Source organism: Geotrypetes seraphini, chromosome 12 (genome assembly GCF_902459505.1).
Source record: "Geotrypetes seraphini chromosome 12, aGeoSer1.1, whole genome shotgun sequence".
Lineage (NCBI taxonomy): Eukaryota > Metazoa > Chordata > Amphibia > Gymnophiona > Dermophiidae > Geotrypetes > Geotrypetes seraphini.
The window spans coordinates 93,349,376-93,368,881 of NC_047095.1; the positions used below are offsets into that span (position 1 = coordinate 93,349,376).

The 19,506-nt window shown below is 43.3% G+C and overlaps 1 protein-coding gene across 1 annotated transcript in view; it reads left to right on the plus strand.

Annotated features, from left to right (window-relative positions):
• C12H1orf21 (chromosome 12 C1orf21 homolog) overlaps positions 1-19,506 on the plus strand; it is a 610,172-nt gene that overhangs the window by 57,879 nt on the left and 532,787 nt on the right. The gene's annotated exons all lie outside the window — the stretch shown is intronic.

The window sequence follows — 19,506 nt, forward strand, 5'->3', positions numbered from 1 at the left end:
CTCAATTAAGGGAGCTGACTGTTCCTACTCTTAAGCAAGCAAGGTTACTGGAGTGAGAGCATTTTCTTGTGCTGGTCCGGATGCTTGGAATCACATTCCCTTGTACATTAGAAAGCAAAAGGATGTTTTTAAAAAGCTTTTGAAGCAGCAGACGGAGCGCATGTTGGATTTTTGGAGGGCCTTACCTCTTTCTCTGATGGGGCACATTTGTATGGTTAAGATGTTTATTTTTCCCAAATGGCTGTATGTGGTACAGACGCTGCCGTTGTATTTGCCAAAGAAAGATTTGCACATCTTCTACAAAGGGGTTACTCGTTTCTGTTGGGCGACCAAAATTGCAGCTATCTCAGTTATTGGGGAATTGGCGGAGGGGGGGTTGGGTTTAGCAGATGTTCGGGTTTAGAATTATGCGTGTTTACTTTGTCATTTAGGGGATTTGGTGAATCTAACAGTTACACCCTCTACAGATGGAACGTGCGTATTTTGCTCCCTTTGATGTGATCGCATTACTTCATAGTCCCCGGAAGGACCTGCCCCTTTGTATCAAAACCAGTGTGATATTTCGTACACTGCAGGCGACATGGCGTTGGCTTGTACAGGCCCTGGGGTGGGGAGGGGGGATCCAATGGTCACAGACCTCTTGCCCATGAGGGGTAATCCAGCCTTTCCTCCGGGAAGGGAATCACTGGAGTATTTGATTTGGGCAGAGAGAGGAGTTAGCCGGCTGGAGCACCTCTTGGGGGGGGGCCGATGGGGAGCTGTTGGCCCATGCAGATTTGCAGGCAAAGGTGGGAGATACCTGGGGAGCACAGTTTGCGTGTCATCAAGTGGAGCATTAGTGGGATCCCTCGACAGAGCACAATTGAGCAAGCATATGTGGACCCGACTGTGGGAGTTTTTCACCCAGGAGGAGGGGGTATCCGTTTCTGTATCCAGCATCCATGCAAGATTTACAACCAGCTAAAGACTATCATATGGTTAGGAGTAAATGAGAGTTGGAATTGCAGATTAATTGGAGACAATGGGATGTTGGGATGGTACTTTGAGGGCGACGCCTAGGGTGACCCCCTGTGCTTGGTTGCGGGAAACGTATTACAGGGTGATCTTACGTGTTTTTTACACTCATACACAGTTGTTTTATAGTGGTAATCTACCAACACCACTGTGTAATAAATGTGAGACAGGGAGACACAGTTTGGGGCATGCCTTTTGGTTTTGCCCCATTATCCAGCGCTTCTGGCAATGTATCATCTCCTAAATGTCCAGGTTGCTTGGTAGAGCTTTGCGCTGTACCCCAGCCCATTTTGTATTGGATTTGCCTGAGGCTTATGGTCATTTGCATAGGGGGAACAGGGCTCTCTGTAGAAAGATGAGCTTGCTGGCCCGGAAATGTATTTTACAATACTGAACGGTCCCGGACCCTCCGGCATTTTGGCATTAGAGAAACCAGTTGCATCAGTTGGCTACCTGGGAGGCGAGGGATGCGGGAGGGTCTAGGAAGCGGAAGACAGTATTCTTGAATGTATGGGACTGTGTCGGGTCCCTCGGTTGGTAATAAGGTTGTATATACCATTAGAGTTTGAAATAAACAGTGCCTGCATCTTGTATATAGTCTGCAGTTGTTTTTGGTTTTTGCTTTTCGCTTGGTTTTGCTGCAGTTCCTGTTGGATTTTTCTCTTGTTTGTGGTCCCTTGAATGTATGGGAGCCATATCTGCAATCTTTACATCCAAAGAGATGCAGTGAGATTTTGCGATGTGTATCTTGAATAGGGCGCTCAGCTTGTTGGGATGCGAGAGCAATAGTGAGTAATGGTGGGGAGGGGTGGAAATTACCGATGGGGGGAGGGGGTTGGGAAGGATTCCTATGGTTCAGGCACTGGTCACAGGTCTCGGTATTGGGGATGAGTGGGAGGTAGAGTGGCACCTTCAGGGCTCATAAGAGTCCAGGGTCCCAGAGGGCCTTTCTGCCGACTCTGGCCTCGATGACCATGAATCGTTTTATGGGGGGGGGGGGGGAGAAGGGTTATTCCTGTACCCATTCCCGATATTTCCTTGAATTGTGTTGGATATGATGCATCACTGTTTGTATTCTGAATCTTTGTGTTTCGTTGTTCTGTTTGCACTATTTGCATCAATAAAAATTGTTTGAACCTAAGAAGATTTTGAAGAGACATCTCTTTTGCGAAATGAAATATGAATGCTGAGCACTTATCTTATCTGCTTATTTTATATGATACACATGGATGAAATTTATATGTGTGTGTTATAGTTGTTTTGTAATACTAACTATGGATGTATTACTGTAACCCACCTTGTAAAAGAGGGGATATAACTAAATAAACTATAAACTCCCACTCACCGTAAAATTACTTATGTCCATCCTATCAATCTCTCTGCAAGAATCTCCCCAACCACTATATGTCCTGTTTGTCCAAATAGATTATAAGCTCTTTTGAGCAGGGATCGTCTATCTATTGCATGTTAAATGTACAGCGCTGCATACGCCTTTTAGCGCTATAGAAATAAATAGTAGTAATAGGGGCAGCAGAGAGTGTTTAAAAAAAGTGTTCAAGCATGTCTACTGTAGATTTGTACTGTACAAACTTTTTCCAAGTTTGTTTTCACAGATATGCATATGACCACACTGTCCTCAGCTCTCACCTGTGTCTTTGCAATTTGCTGATTACTGTCTGCCAGAACACCCTGGAATTGTTCAACTGGACAGTAAATGACATCAACTCCAATTCATCTTGAAGGAGAATTTATTTCATATAATTATGGAACAAGAACAAAGGGCAGATATCTATCTCCCGTGCCTTTCATTATTTGAGATTAGAAGGCTAATTATTGCAATGGGGAAGGGGAGAGAGAAGGATGTCCCACAGATTGAATTAAGGGAATTATCAGACAAACCCATTTGCGGATATTCTGGATCTCTGTTAGGTGTGTTCAAATCTTGATTTTGTGAGACTAAGCTAGAACAGAAGTTCTGAACCTAGTCCTTGGGACAAACGCAGCCAATCAGGTTTTCAGAATATCCACAAATAATATTGTGGCAGGGAGAAGGCTAAGGTAGGCGACCCGCCTTGACCTCTATATAGCACCAGGCCGAGCAATCCCTGGAGTGGCTGTATTGGGATGAGAGACAACAATAAACAAACAGTCTGATCCAAAATCAAGTTTACTCTGTTTCACTTATTTATTTTAACCCTTTAGGGCATCAAAGGCAAAACAAGAGTTCACTCTGGCGCATTTGCACTGTTCCAACTCAGTTCAGAATACTTCAGCCTTATGTCCAAATTTAGTAAGTCCAAAAATCAAAACACACAAAATAAACAGCCATTCAAATACAGTTCCAAAACACTGCTGCTTATTGCAGTTCTTTAGACTATACAAATTCCTCCTTGGTTGCTTTCTCCAAGGCTGTCACAGATCAGCCCCTTGGGCTATAGGGCTTGGCTTTCCTCTGGAGTAATATGAGACTTTTGGCTCAAGTCTCTGGAGTCACATGGCCTCTTTTCAACATTAGTGAGAATTCTATACTCTATCAATATCAAAGTGTAACAGTATAATAAGTAACTCTGGTTCAACCACTTCATTTGCATAATGATGTGGTAAAGCAATTTTAAGGTTGTTTTATTTTAAAATTAAGCGAGGTCTTACAAACCAGTTAAATCCCCTCATCTGAGGTTTAAGTTACTTTCTCTGAGCACTGCTCTCTAGCATAGCAGTGTGGAAAGGAAAGGGTTACTGGCTCTCCCTCTCCCGTATTGCAGCTTCTCATGGCAGGTAACAGAAAACACTTCTTTCAGCTTGTTAGATTTTACTTCCTTCCTTTAAACTTTCATTGCACTTAGCATAGCTTTAACAAGATGCTCCTTATTCAGTATAAAACAAGAAAATCTTACAGCCACACTCAATTCAGTTCTAAAGGAAAATGTATTCCTCATAGTGTTATTTAAACAGCTCTTATGTGTCTTCCCCTGGTTCTCATAACATTTCTGTCTCATCACTATCCATACATTCTTCTACTGCTGGCACTGCCTCACTTTCTCTTGATTCAGAAATCATTTCTACATCTTGGAACTTTTGCATATGATTCCTAACCTGTGTAGGTTCCTTAGCCTCAGAGGTTTTATGGCAGTAATATCTCTTCTAGCCTTTCTCCCATGACTGGATTTTGCTAAGAGTTTTGGCCAGCTGCCCTCCTTCAGTTTCCAGCATCTAGTATAGCTACCCCTCTCTGTTTCCCCACCTGTTTAATCAGGCCCACAGGTGAAACAGGAGCTCTCAATGGTTGAGGCTCAGAGTGCTTCTCTGCTTGCCTCAGAAAATTCTGCTGTAGCTTTGTTTGAGCCGTTTTCTCCACCCCACCCTCTCTCTTCTGCCTACCTAGTGCAGGAGGTGTGCAATATGTGATCTCTCTCACCCTTGCAGGCTCCTCTCGCAAGGATTAATAAGCCTGTGGTGCAGAAATACTTTTCTGCAGCCTTTGACTTCAACTGATTAGCACTGACTTTGGGTCCCTCTCCAGTGACAGGGCAGGTCTCTTTAGTCCCTTGCTGAAACTTAGGGATTTCTCTGCTTTCAGGCTTTTCCCTTTCACAATATGCATGAGATACATTTGTATGCACTAATCCCTTAAACTGTTAGCCACTAATCTTCAACTATGTAAGTTCCACTCAATTTGTAGCATCTTTCTAATCATTGTAAACCGCATAGAACTTCATGGTCCTGCGGTATATAAACTGTTATTATTATTATTACCTCCATTATAAATAAATCTCCTACATATTCGTTGTGGGTATCCTAAAAACCTGACCTACTGGGTGGGTCCCAAGGACTGGGTTGAGAACCACTTAACTATAGGATTGCTATTCCCTCCTGAGTCATGGAATTAAGCCTAAGAAAACGCACTGAGGCCAATATTCAAAAATGCTGAGCTACTAACTTAGACCCTGTTTTAAGAACTTAGCAGCCAAAATAAAATCGTTCTGGAGATCAGTTCTATCTTATGTGGAAAGCCTCCTGGCTTGCTCTATCCTGTTTTCGGCTACAGGATTTTTGCTTGACAAATATGAGGCTTTTCATCTGCCTCGCAGTGGTCAATGTAAATTCATGAGATGGGTGGGGGCCCTGGGGAAGTAGGTGATTCTCTTCGTCTGGATTAGTGATGCCTTACCTTCTTATTGATCCTGGAGAAATCCAATATATATATATATATATGTATATATATCTAATATAATAAAATGCTAGCCGCGCATGCGCACTAAAAAAAACGTGTTCCCTGATCCGTCCTGAAAACACGAGTGCGCATGCGCACGTTTTACATCATCACCTACTCTCCACCTCGCGCCACCTATTCATCACCTGCTCTCCACCGATCACTGTTCCTCCTGCACCATGCCACGCCAGGCATGTCCGCAGCCGGCCTCGAGCTCCTGGGGGCCGGCGGCGCTGTGCTGAGGTCCCGCCTCCCGCTTCCGCACTATACGGCGCCGCCAGACCCGGCCCTACACTGAGGGGGCCATGGAAACCCCGCCGCAACCTCGCAACTAGGTAGGGGGACAACAATCGCGCTTATGTTCAAGCCGCCGCCACGACTCCCCTCTCGAACCGCACCAGGATCGAGAGAGGAGCTGCGGCGGGGGCTTGAGCATAAGCGCCATTGTTGTTCCCCTACCTAGCCGCGAGGCTGCGGCGGCCTTCCTCACCCGGCTCACATTGAATCCAAGTAAATAACTGGGGCTGCCTAAAGAAACAAAGTTTCACGGTGCTTGGCCCGTAAAACAATTCCTGCCGTTGCCAAAATTTGACCCACTGTTCCTTCCCTTCCTCCATCAGGTACAGTTTACCTCCGCCTATGTTAAAAGGAGTTGCTTTGAAATTGGAGCCCTGCCCCCACCGTAACACATTCCCTCTGCCGCGGTCCCATATGTCAGAGAAGGGGCGGGACCAAGGCAGAGTGGAACGTGCTACAGCAGTGGCAGGCCTCCGATTTCGACGCGGCTCCTTTTAACATTGGTGGATTCACTGCACCTGATGGAGGGAGGGAAGGAAAGGTGGTTGGACGCTGTTGAGCCCCTCTTTAGCCTTAGACCCTCTCCTAACTGCTCCCTCCTGTCTTAGACCACTGGAGCACCTGATGGAGGGAGGGAAGGAAAGGTGGTTGGACGCTGTTGAGCCCCTCTTTAGCCTTAGACCCTCTCCTAACTGCTCCCTCCTGTCTCAGACCACTGGAGCACCTGATGGAGGGAGGGAAGGAAAGGTGGTTGGACGCTGTTGAGCCCCTCTTTAGCCTTAGACCCTCTCCTAACTGCTCCCTCCTGTCTCAGACCACTGGAGCACCTGATGGAGGGAGGGAAGGAAAGGTGGTTGGACGCTGTTGAGCCCCTCTTTAGCCTTAGACCCTCTCCTAACTGCTCCCTCCTGTCTCAGACCACTGGAGCACCTGATGGAGGGAGGGAAGGAAAGGTGGTTGGACGCTGTTGAGCCCCTCTTTAGCCTTAGACCCTCTCCTAACTGCTCCCTCCTGTCTCAGACCACTGGAGCACCTGATGGAGGGAGGGAAGGAAAGGTGGTTGTGTGCTGTTGAGCCCCTCTTTAGCCTTATACCCTCTCCTAACTGCTCCCTCCTGTCTCAGACCACTGGAGCACCTGATGGAGGGAGGGAAGGAAAGGTGGTTGTGTGCTGTTGAGCCCCTCTTTGCCCTGAGACCCTCTCCTAACTGCTCCCTCCTGTCTCAGACCACTGGGGGGAGGTGCCTGTCTTCAGCTGCAGGGATGGAGGGAGGGAAGAAGAAAGAAGGGGCCCTGGCAAGCGAGTTATCAAAAGCCAACCATAGCCTGGGACCCCTACATGATATGAATAATGACCAGACAACAAAAGGTAAGAAAAATAATTTTATTTTCTGTTTTGTGATTACAATATGTCAGATTTGAAATGTGTCTTGAGGGAGGCTTCCGCCGCGGCTTTGGACAGAGGGGTACCATTTTCGTGGGAGCCGGCCTTCGGAGAGGCTGAAGCTTTGAAATTGCTCTCCCACCGTCACTCCCTCCCGCCCCGGCTCTGCCTCTGCCCCTGCCCAGGTTCAAAAGCAGGAGACATCTAGCACCCGTTAATCTAACGGGCTTAAACACTAGTATATATATATATATAGAAACATAGAAACATAGAAATAGACGGCAGATAAGGGCCCACGGCCCATCTAGTCTGCCCACCTTAATGTCCCTCCCCTACCTTTGCCCTGTGAAGAGATCCCATGTGCCGATCCCATTTGGCCTTAAAATCAGGCACGCTGCTGGCCTCAATCACCTGTAGTGGAAGACTATTCCAGCGATCAACCACTCTTTCAGTGAAAAAGAATTTCCTGGTGTCACCTTGTAGTTTCCCGCCCCTGATTTTCAACGGATGCCCTCTTGTTGTCGTGGGACCCTTGAAAAAGAAGATATCTTCCTCCGCCTCGATGCGGCCCGTAAGATACTTGAACGTCTCGATCATGTCCCCCCTCTCTTTGCGCTCCTCGAGCGAGTATAGCTGTAATTTGTCAAGCCGTTTTTCGTATGGTAGATCCTTGAGTCCCGAGACCATCCGGGTGGCCATTCTTTGCACCGACTCCAGTCTCAGCACATCCTTGCGATAATGCGGCCTCCAGAATTGCACACAGTATTCCAGGTTGGGCCTCACCATGGATCTATACAATGGCATAATGACTTCCGCCTTACGACTGACGAAACCCCTTCGTATGCAGCCCATGATTTGTCTTGCCTTGGACGAAGCCTGCTCCACTTGATTGGCAGACTTCATGTCCTCACTGACGATTACCCCCAAGTCTCGTTCTGCTACCGTTTTTGCTAGGATCTCGCCATTAAGGGTATAAGACTTGCATGGATTCTGGCTGCCCAGGTGCATAACTTTGCATTTTTTGGCATTGAAGTTGAGTTGCCATGTCCTAGACCATCGCTCCAGTAGGAGTAGGTCGTGCATCATGTTGTCGGGCACTGAATCTTCGTCTGTTGTGCATTTGCCCACTACATTACTCAGTTTGGCGTCATCGGCGAATAATGTTATTTTACCTCGAAGCCCTTCTGCCAAGTCTCTTATAAAGATGTTGAATAGGATTGGGCCCAAGACTGAGCCCTGTGGTACTCCACTAATCACCTCCGTCATTTCGGAGGGGGTGCCATTCACCACCACCCTTTGGAGCCTACCTCCAAGCCAGCTCCCAACCCATTTCGCCAATGTGTTACCTAATCCTATAGAACTCATCTTGCTCAGTAACCTGCGGTGTGGTACGCTATCGAATGCTTTGCTAAAGTCCAGGTACACGATGTCCAGGGACTCCCCAATATCCAGCTTCCCCGTTACCCAGTCAAAGAAGCTGATCAGGTTGGATTGGCAGGATCTCCCCTTAGTAAATCCATGTTGTCGGGGATCCCGTAGATTCTCTTCATCCAGGATCTTATCTAATTGGTGTTTGATTAGAGTTTCCATTAGTTTGCTCACTATCGATGTTAGACTCACTGGTCTGTAGTTTGCTGTCTCCATCTTTGAGCCTTTCTTGTGGAGTGTTTGAAAATTGTCTACTTAGACATCTAGACCATTAAAACGCCCAACTTTATACCCCATTTTCAACACAGAAACATCTGACTTAGAAATGTCCAAAGGCAGACCATTTAGACCTGGGAGTGGCCATCATTCTAAAGGACTGGCCGCATAGACATACCAACAAAGCACGGACACTGCTCTGACTTCACCTAAAGGATGCCAGATGTACATCTCACCAGAACCCCCTTATAATTTATGCTGAACCCTCAAGAACTCCCCTAAAACTTACTATACCCACCTGTCTACCACCCCTATAGCCCTTATGGTTACAGGTGGCACCTATATGGCACTATAGTAGGGTTTGGGCAGGCTCATACTTTCTACCATAAATGTGGTTAGAGTGGCTTATGGGCCTGGCTCCTCTCTATGTTTCAATAGCCCACATTACTAGTTACTTAAGACACCTATAACATAACATAAAAATGTATTTCTATACTGCAATACCATTAAGTTCTATGCAGTTTAGAAAATAGAATAAAAAACTGTTGAATATACAGTTAAATATAATACATTAATTTCCTAAAAATCTTGTAAACAAATATGTTTTCAATTGTCGCCTAAAATGCTATTATGAGCAAGAGGTCACTATTAGAGAATTCAAATCTTAAAATGACAGAAGATGTTGATGATATTTTTTATCTTGACAACCTTTGCCTGAAAGAAAGGTAAATATAGCATGTGTGTGTCGAGAGTGCTTTGAATTTGCAAATGTGAACAAATCCACAAGATAATTAGGTGCAAGGCTGAACAATACCTTATAGCAAATGCAACCAAATTTAAATTTCACATGAGCTTCAACCCTGGTGTGAGCAGCAGGTTTGGGTTGCTGCTCACACCTGAAATATTAAAGAAGTATTGGGGAAGGGAAGGGGTTCATGCACATGGAGCAGGAGGGGACAGGGAAGGAGAAAATGGGGTGGGTTGGATAAGAGGGCAGGGGGAGGGTTGCCTCCTGCCCACTTGCTACTCCACTAACTGTAAGGCATAGACTAACCAATTAGCACAGAGTATACCCACTCTTCATCCCCAGACCCATCTCAACACTAAAAAATACTTACATGAAACAGGAAGTTGCATCTAAGAAGGCAATTTCCTGTCCTACTTAGGTAGGATTTATCACGGAGAAGATTGAGGCCCTGAGGCAGCTCCTTTCAATTGTCACAGTGTCTCTGTCAGCAATGATTAAGGTAGGTTAGCAAGCACCATTGAACTGATGGGAGTGGGAGGAAGAGAGAGAGAGGAAAGCTGCAAGCCGCCTATGTTGGACCCTGCTGGGGAAAGGTACCGGGCCATGGGGCCCCTGGAAATGTGGAGCCCAGGGCAACTGCCCTGTTTGCTTTCCCTAACACTGGCCCTATACTTAAGTATAAGTAAACATAAATGTATATTTCCTTTGCTAGCAATTCTGATCGACTGCCTCCTACATTCTTAAGTGTCCCCTCTGTGTCTCTGTCCCTTTCCTTGCTCCAATTTCAGCATCTGCCCTCAAAGTGTCCTGATTCAGTCATTACATTCATCAGTTTTCTGTCTGTATGCTTGTCTTGACCTGTCCTGCTAGCTCACCCAAAGCTAGGTGTGCAATTTGTGGCACAGATCCGCACATAAATAAGCGCACAGTGAAAAACACATTAAAAATTTACTTATGTAAAAGTAAAAAGGTTCTTGCATAATATACCACAACTACACTTCTCACTCCGTATTCGCTGTGATAGGGGATTAACAGACCTGCGAATACAGAAAACCGCAAATAACTTTTTCATATGTTATTCGCTGTTTTCTAGTAAAAACCATCGTAAATATGGTGAAACTGCAAATAACATGGTTGGAGACCTGGCCTGTTCCTGAAGGAGAGGCAAAACGCGGTGAAGAAAGTGCTGGGAATCAGCAATTTCTCTATGCAAGCTGGTATAATTTGGGGGGAGGAGCCAGCAAGCTAAAAACCGTGAATAATCGAAACCGCGATTGCTGAAACCGCAAATACGGAGGGAGAAGTGTACAATGTCTGTTCACTAAGCATTGCTACTAGCTTCAGTTTCAGCTTCATCTCTGCTTTAAAGTGACCAAATGTATCACTGTTCTATTTGGCTGGAGACCAGGAACCAATTCAAACATAGGCAACTTAATCGTTCTTTTATGCTATATTCACTGAGCAGCAAAATTTAAGATGAGATGAGGTTTAAACAGCAAAATCCTGTCTCACTTCCGGTTCACCACACAATTGTTTCCCACGTACTCACCTTTATAGAACCCCCAGGGACCCCTGAAGAAGACTTTTTGTCAAAACGCGGACCGTGTTGGGTCCTGTATCCCTAGCGGACTAGGTCCTTTAAGGCTCTTATGTGGATGATTTACTTTTATGTGGATGGAATTATTTTATGTGTACCTTTGGAACTTTGATACTTTCAAATAAAGTCCATTTGGGAACATCGTCACTGCACAGAGTTTTTTTGGTTTTCCCTAGTTATGTTGTTTCATTTACACCCCCCCCCCCTCCCTTTTACAAAACTGTAGCATGGTTTTTAGCACCAGCCGTGGCGGTAACAGTTCCGATGCTCATAGGAATTCTATGAGCGTCGAAGCTTATACCGCTGCGGCCGGCACTAAAAATCATGCCACGGTTTTGTAAAAAGGGGGGGGGGGGTAGTTTACTCAAGAAATGACATTTACATCTCCCTTCCTTTTTTACTTTTTTTTTTTTTTCAAGCATCACATGTAACTAGGTAAAAGTAGTAAAAATTGGTGAAATTATTACTTCAGTAAAAGTAAAAAAATGTTATCCCGTACTTCTTTAAAAGTAAAATTAACAAGACTTCAACTTAAGTACAGTAACTAGTTACATTTACTTTATTACTATATAACACTGCATATTTTTATTAGCTACGAATAGAGACTATGTTAAGAGCCTTTTTTAGAAAAAGGGATCATTCATTTTTGGGACATAAAGTTTGTATTTTCTCTGTTATTTCATGTTTAGGACCAGATAAGACAAAAGTCTTTTCTCGCTTTAAAAACACAAGCGATTCAGGTTAGGGCACAGTTTTTTCTTTGTTTTCTGTGTAAATGTTTGCTTAAATATCGTGGTAATAGAAGCTCATATTGGGGGGAGGGGGGCAGGCTCTAAAACAGTGAAAATATTTTCTTGCTGAAAACGTTTTGTTGAGCCTGAAATGGCCTTCTGTTTCTATAAGCTGCATTTAAATTAGTTTGTGACTGTCACCGCAGTTGTTTATTTCTTTGAAATTAGATTCTGTGCACTTTTCTGAATCTTGTAACTCTCACTTGTGGGCTGAGACCTTTTCATTGATATGCATTTCCCTTTTTTTGTAATGTTTTATTTGTTTATTACAGAGGTGAGGAGCTACTTCTGATTGTTTTGTGGCCATGTCATTTGAAATTCATTTTAAATAATAACTTGCTATATGGCCTTATTTTCAAACCTTTTCTCTGTTTCTATTTATGGTAGTAGAGTGAAGTCTAAATCAGTTTTTAAGTGAAGAATGTACCTTCTGCAGGGACTTGTTGTCTTAGGAAAAATGATTTAGTTATATTAAGTTATTTATTTTAGTTTGTGTAAATCGGTTTAGCCTCAAGGAGCACCAAAACCTATTATTCTAATCAATTTCAGCTAAGTTACCACTTGCCCTTTCTTACAGGAAACAATTTTATCCTAAATATAGAAATTGTTTCATCTTTTATGGGTTTTTCTTCCTTCTAATTTCACATGGATGAATCACCTGAGTCTGCAGGCGGACTTGAGCATGAGCAGCCCTCTGCCACTAGACTTTTCATTACCGATACACGGTGGACAATGTGTTTTATGCTGGTTAGAGCACCTCAGTCTTAAACTGCTGGATTCTGTAAAGGTCACCCAAAGCTGGATGTGCAATTTTGGGCGCAGATCACAGATCCACACATAAATTAATTAGGCAATTACATGAAAACCTAAGAAGGGAACTTGCCTCTAATAATAGAGATTTAGATCTGAAAAGCAGGAACTCATTCCTGCACCTCTGAGTAAGTTTTTATAATAAACCTGGAAAAATCCATATCTTACAACAAAGAAATAACACCCTGTAATGTCTGCAGCATAACTTCAGAACCCACTACCAATCATACTCTAATGCATTGCTTTATTCTGCCTGCCATGCATACTGAGGAACTTACATAAGAAGCACAACTGTTGTTTCTGTTTCCGTATTTAAGGGGGGGAGGGGGTTGGGCCTGCCTGCCTGACCCTCTATGCATCCTTACAGACACTAGGGAGCTAGCTGGCAAAATCTTAAACAGGAAACTACAATTTAGATAACTGAAAATCTTAAAAGTGCACAAGCTAGACTGGAGAACCTTGGGTAGCAGATAACTAACTTGCAAAAATTCAGTCTCTTAGAAACATAGAAACATGATGGCAGATAAAGGCCAAATGGCCCATCTAGTCTGCCCATCCACAGTAACCATTATCTTTCTCTCTCTTGTAGTTAAGCATAAAACAATAACAGCTAATTCTGGAAAATTTATACAGATATCTTAATCTGTGCTTTCTAAACTTTCCAAAGCATTTTGTCACCTGCATATTCCCAGAGAAGCATTACTCCCTTTCTCTAAAGCGTACTATATTGCAGCAAAAAAAAAAAAAAAAATAGCCTAATGAAAAAGGGAATGCTTCTAGGGTAGGAGATGATTTAATGCAAGATGGTTTGGATTTTCCTCATTCATAGTACATGGGCTTGTTGTGCCACTGGGGCTTGCACACATCTGAGAAGCTGAAAGCTATGCCATCGGTAGTTTCACTACCAGCAGGGCCTCCCAAGGTGAACAGGTTTCAGTGGAGATATAAAACTAATGATGTACCACCCATCTGGGCAGCAGCAGATGGGCAGTGTTGGAAGTAGAGGATCACATTTGATGCAACAATGGTGACAAATATTAGGAGGCACTTTTCAGCTTCGAAATGGTTGCCATTTCTTTTAAAAATTAAAAATTGTCAAAAATTGTAATTACTCATACAGTATACAGTCACTTGACAAAAAAATGACACTGGGTTGTGATGGACACAGCTGACCTTTCAAATCATTTAATCAAAACGAGCTTCAGACCCACAGGCCGGACATTCCAATCCAGACTAGATACTTCAAGCCAGCAAGGCTAGAGTCTAATAATCACCAGCTCCTCTTACAGCCAAGGGGGGGGAGGGGGAGCCCAGGAAAAAACTCAGGAAAAACTGGAGAACAACCTAAGTTCCCACCTGGCTGTAGAACATACAAAAACACAGTGTCCAAACATAAAGCAGTGTGCAACACGTAGTTAAACAAAAAATTCTCAATCAAAAACCAAAAAAGCCAAGTATTTAGCTGTGAAAAAGTTGAATTGGAGTTGAATCAGGCTATCATTTGACAATGCATGTCCCAGCATTAACAGTCCAGGCACTTCCGTTTCTGCTCCCCTTCAGCTACACAAGCTGTATCCTCCGGAGCTCATAAAGAAAGTCCTGTGAATAGATCACCAGTCACACCGCAGTGTTCTCCCCAGAAATTTTATCCAGCCGGGTGGCATGAAAAAGTTGCCGGGTGAGATGGGATGGGGAAATTTGGTGGTGGGGAAAATTAAATGTGCACTATTTTTATTCATTATTTTCCAGTGCTCAATATGACTTCCTTTTTTCAGGGTTGACACTTAGGCAGTGTTCCAGTAGCATTTAAGCCAACCTTGTAAAAAAAAGTAATGCTGATCCTCTTATTCCGATTAACTACTGGCCAGTATTAAACCTTCTATTTCTTTCAAAACTGCCGTACTTGAGAGAGAGTGGTATTCATTCAGCTTCAAACTCATGTTGAATCAGTTAATGCTTTGCATCCTGTGATAGCAATTCTGTCACAGCAAATGCACTGAAGCCCATAGGAATTGAATGGACTTTGGTGCATTTACCATGGAAGAATTGCTACTGTGGCTTTGTAAAAGGGGCCCTTACTGAGTGAACTCCATAGTAACCTAGATCAGTGTTTCTCAACTTTTTCAAACCAAGTACCCCCTAAGTCTAACAAATACCAACCGAGTACCCCAGCCCAAGCTTCACCCCTTACCCTATGTACCTCCATTATAATAGTACTAATTGAAATGCAATTTCTTCCATTCATTTTTCATGTACACACAATATAATCTTATTCACAATGGCAACCACAAAAATAAAAAAAACCACAAAGCACACTGTATGCAGAGAAAATGGTAATTATTTATAGTTGTTTTATTTTTCAAAGAGGTCAAGGCAGATGACTAAAATATGCAATGTCACCTCTGTAACAACTATAGAAAAATAGACAAATATAGTGCAAAATATAGATAGCAGATTATAAATTCTCAAAACTGACACATTTTGATCACTAAATTGAAAATAAAATAATTTTTCCTACCATTGTTGTCTAGTGATTTCATGAGTCTCTGGTTGCACTTCCTTCTGACTGTGCATCCAATATTTCTTTTTCTGCTGCATGCATGCTTCCTCTCCTCTGGACCTCATTCTCTTACCCAACCAACATCTGTGTCCCTCCATGAATCCAACTTTCCTTCCTCTCTCCTCCACCCCTATTGGCAACATGTCTCCCTTTCTCTCCCTCCTCTGTTATGATCTTGCATCTCTCTGTTCTCCCCACCCCCCTCTGTCTCTTCTATCTGCACCTCCCATAGCCCAGCATCTGCCTCTTGTCATAGAAAGATGATGGCAAATAAAAACCAAATGGCCAATCCAGTCTGCCACTTTGGTCCAGGCTTCTGTCTCTCTGTTACTTACAACCCTTCACCCCCACCCCCCAAAAAAAAGTAGCCAAAAAATCAGAGAGATTTGTGAGCTTCTGTAATGAGAACTGCTGTAGTCCCATCGACTAGATTTTGAAAGGTAATTGTTGTTTCACTATTTACAAGTGCCGCTCCAGACTGTCCATTTAAAATTCACAGCCGGGCGCTCAATTAAATTAGCCGGGCAAAGCGCCCGGCTAAAAGTAGCTAGGGAGAACACTGCACCGATTACAGTGCCTCAGCTAACAACGGCACACGGACTCTCCAGCATTGTCCTCACTCCACTCGCCCAAACACATCCACTTTCCCTAACACAGGTCATTCAGGAGGCCAATGGTAAGCACAAAGCCCCTTCCTCTACAAGAGCCTTGTTTCACAGGAAAATGCATCAGGAGAAAAGGGCATAACAAACCCGCAAAGCATTCTTTTTTCAACCAGTATTTTTTGTTTATCTACGTGCACATTAGCACCTAAAGCAGCTTAGTAAAAGGGCCCCTAAATAAAAAGGATTCCTGCACACACTCTGTCACATAAGTTGGGCTTTTCCTTGAACATGAGCTACTGCAATACTGACAGAATCAAGTTAACAAGACCCGAGTACTCTTTCTGGTGGGGCTGACTTCATACTGGCTTTTCTCAAGTTGTACTCCTTCTGTGTTTAACTTCTGCAAGTTGCCTCTCTCTCTGCAGCTCTCTGTTCTAGTCTTCAATCCTCTACTACTGACTGTCAGCAGTGGCATTCCTCACAGTTCCTCCAACTACTTACACTTCCCCTCTGGTTTCTTCAGGATCAGCACGCCCTAGGGTATTGCTCACAACCAGCTGTTCTGCTCTGGGAGCATTCTCAACTCTTGACTGTGAAGCTCTACAGACAGCCATAAGATCCAGCTCTGTGGGTACCAATATTGAGCAAATTCTTGATTGCTTCCAAAGAGGGCTAATTTACCCCCATCATTTTGAAAAGCTGACTTCTGTGCAAACAGCCTACCTTTCTGCAGCTATCTTGGCTGGACTCTGTCCCACTAGAGGCCAGGATTCTTTTCTCCCTGGCTCTTTCTTTCTCACTACTGGACTCTAGTCCCTCCACGGTAACTCTCAGGGTTCCACATCCTCTCCTGCAGCCCCTGTGGTCCTCAGCTCCTTGGTGACTGCCAGTCCCAGTCTTTAGGGAGCCCCCCCTCTTATACCTTTCCCCTCTATGGGCTTTTACCTTCAACACATGGATCCTCAGTGGCAGGGGTGCTTCATATACTTGGGGGGGGGGGCTTCTTTCTGCATTTTTCTATCAAAATGTTGCTGTTAGCTCCTGTCCTGGCTGCTCTACAAATTCCCTGAGGAAAGAGTATGCAATGTTAATATTTTAGCCCCAGGGTACATTAACAAGTACATCTGTTCTGTGTCCACTGATGAAAATCTAGGCATAGGACCACAAAGAATACGCCCATCCCTTTTATCAAGCTGTGCTGCCAAGCAGCACAAGCTAAATGCAGAGCCGACCTTAGGAATAGAATGGGCAGCCTGCCATTTAGCTTGCGCTGCTTGGCAGCACAGCTTGATAAAAAGGGGAGAGAGATGGCAATGGAAGTGTGATAGACCTTGAATGATTTTCAGAAGACTGTGCTCATGAGGAGCTAGCTAAATATCAATAGACAAAAGCCAGATGGGATACTTTGAAGGATATTAAAGCAACTTAGGGAAGTTATGGCCAGCTCCATTGTCTGATCATTTCAATGCTTTATTAGGGTCAGGAGTGGCCCTGGAAGTTGGATGTGGTCCCTTTGCTCAAGAAAGGAAGTAAGGAGGAGGTTGGTTAGTCCAACCTCTGTGGTAAATTAATGGAAACATTGGTAAAACAGAGAATGATGCAGTTTCTGGAATCTAGTGGATTGTAGAATCTAAAGGCCTCTTCTATTAAACTGCACTAGCAGTTTTCTAGCGCGGGGATCTGCGCTGAATGGCCCACGCTGCTCCTGACGCTCATAGAGTTCCTATATATATATATATATATATATATAGAAGAGGAGGCAAAGCAGGACAGTTTTAATAGAGATCAAGAATTAGGAGTGCACGTGCAGTTTGTGTGGTTAGTCTTTTTTAACTAACCACAGAACTTTGGGCTTTCATATTGTTGTCATCGTTTTTTATTTTGTTGAGGTGTTTAATTTTTCTGTGGATTCAGTCTCGTTTTATTGTGGAGCAGCCAGTCAAAAATATTTCCCAGACATTCGTTCAGGTTGACAAGAGTTTTGTCAGGATCAGGGTCAAAAGGCACCAAGAACTGTATAGCATTGGCACATGAGTAATAAGCAATTTGATAGTTTCTGACAAGTTTACCCAGGGGGGCCATGTAAATATTTAGTAGGTTAGTGATAAAAGATAGATGACTGCAGCACTTCTGGATAACAAACTGCCATGAAATGTGCAAGATACACCCTGCATTGATTGAGTGTATCAGGCTCATAATGAAAATGTGGTAAACCACACTCCAGCTGAAGTATAAGGATGGACAGTTTGTCATTTCTAACATCAAGATCCAGTAAGAAACATTTCAGGGAGACTTTCTATCAACACTTAGGGCTCCTTTTACAAAGCCGCACTAGCAGTTTTAACGCACGCACTGGATTAGCCGGAAATCTACCGCCTGCTCAAAGGGAGGCAGTAGCAGCTAGCACGTGCGTCAATTTAGTGTGCGCTATTCCACGCGTTAAGGCCCTAACGCAGCTTTGTAAAAGGAGCCCTTAGTTCACTAATTACTCTTGTTGACTCCTTGGGCTATGGATTTAGCATTAATCCTAAAGATAACAATGATCCAAAGGTAACATTACTTTGACTGTTTAAGATGGCGTAAAGCTTTAAAGTTTCAAGTTTCATTTATTTCTGATATACCGCATTACACGTAATATCAACACAGTTTACATCATGTTAGCTATAATAGATGGAAAATTTGAAAAGTGGGGAGAGGGATGAAAAAAAGAGGAGGATCCATCTTAACTACATCCAACAATGAAATCAGTAAAGTCTCAGTATCATGATGTTCCTGAAAACCAAACTGGTTCTTATCCAATATGTTATGTCTCTCCATATACGAGGGGCTGCTGAAAAGTTCTCAGTAATGTACAGCGCTGTGTACGCCTTTCAGTACTATAATAATGATAAGCATTAATAGCCCAACCAAGAAGAGAATGATGAGGAGCCATGAAACTTAGAAATTATTCCACACTTTTCTTGACTCTTCATTTCATATCATTGAAACGAAAAGTGTAAAGAAAAGTGTGAAATAACTTGTAAGTTTCATGGCTCCTCATCATTCTCGTCTTGGTTGGGCTGAGAACTTTTCAGCGGCCCCTCATATGTTCCCATTTGAGTGAACACCACTCTTTCATTAACCTCAATCTTAGGAACAGAAGCGATTACAATTCTAATTCACTCCCTCGTCATTTCTCATTTAGACTACTGTAATTCTCTCTACATTGGTCTTCCACAAAAAGAAACCCGTCGTTTACAATTAATACAGAATACGGCAATAAAAATCATATATAAAATAGGCAAATATGATCACGTCACCCCATTACTGAAAGAGGCACACTGGTTACCTATTACACACCGCATAACCTATAAAATCATTCTGCTTACGTTTAAAATAAATCTTGCACATCAGCCTTTATATCTTTATAAGAAACTAATCCCCCATTACTCTCCACGTGCTCTGAGATCAGCAGACCAAAAACTTCTACAAATTCCTTCAATCAAAGAATTCTATTATACCCGAAAAACAAACTTTACAGTTGTCGCTCCAACACTATGGAATGCTTTACCACAAGAACTTAGAGAAGAACAACATCTAGATAATTTCAAGACCAATCTGAAGACATTCTTATTCCGCGATGCTTTTGTTAGTTCTTAGTTCCTCCTTTTCTTTTCATTTTTTTTTTTTTTCTTTTTCTCTTTTCTCTATCCCCTAAATTCTCTTTTTTACTTACCCCACTTTTTCAATCTTTGCCTACCTTTATCTCCTCTATTCCACTCTTTTTTCCTATCATTTTTTCCTTTTCAACTGATTCGTTTTAACTTATCTAGCCAACCGCTTTAATTAAAGCGATCCTACCCAATAT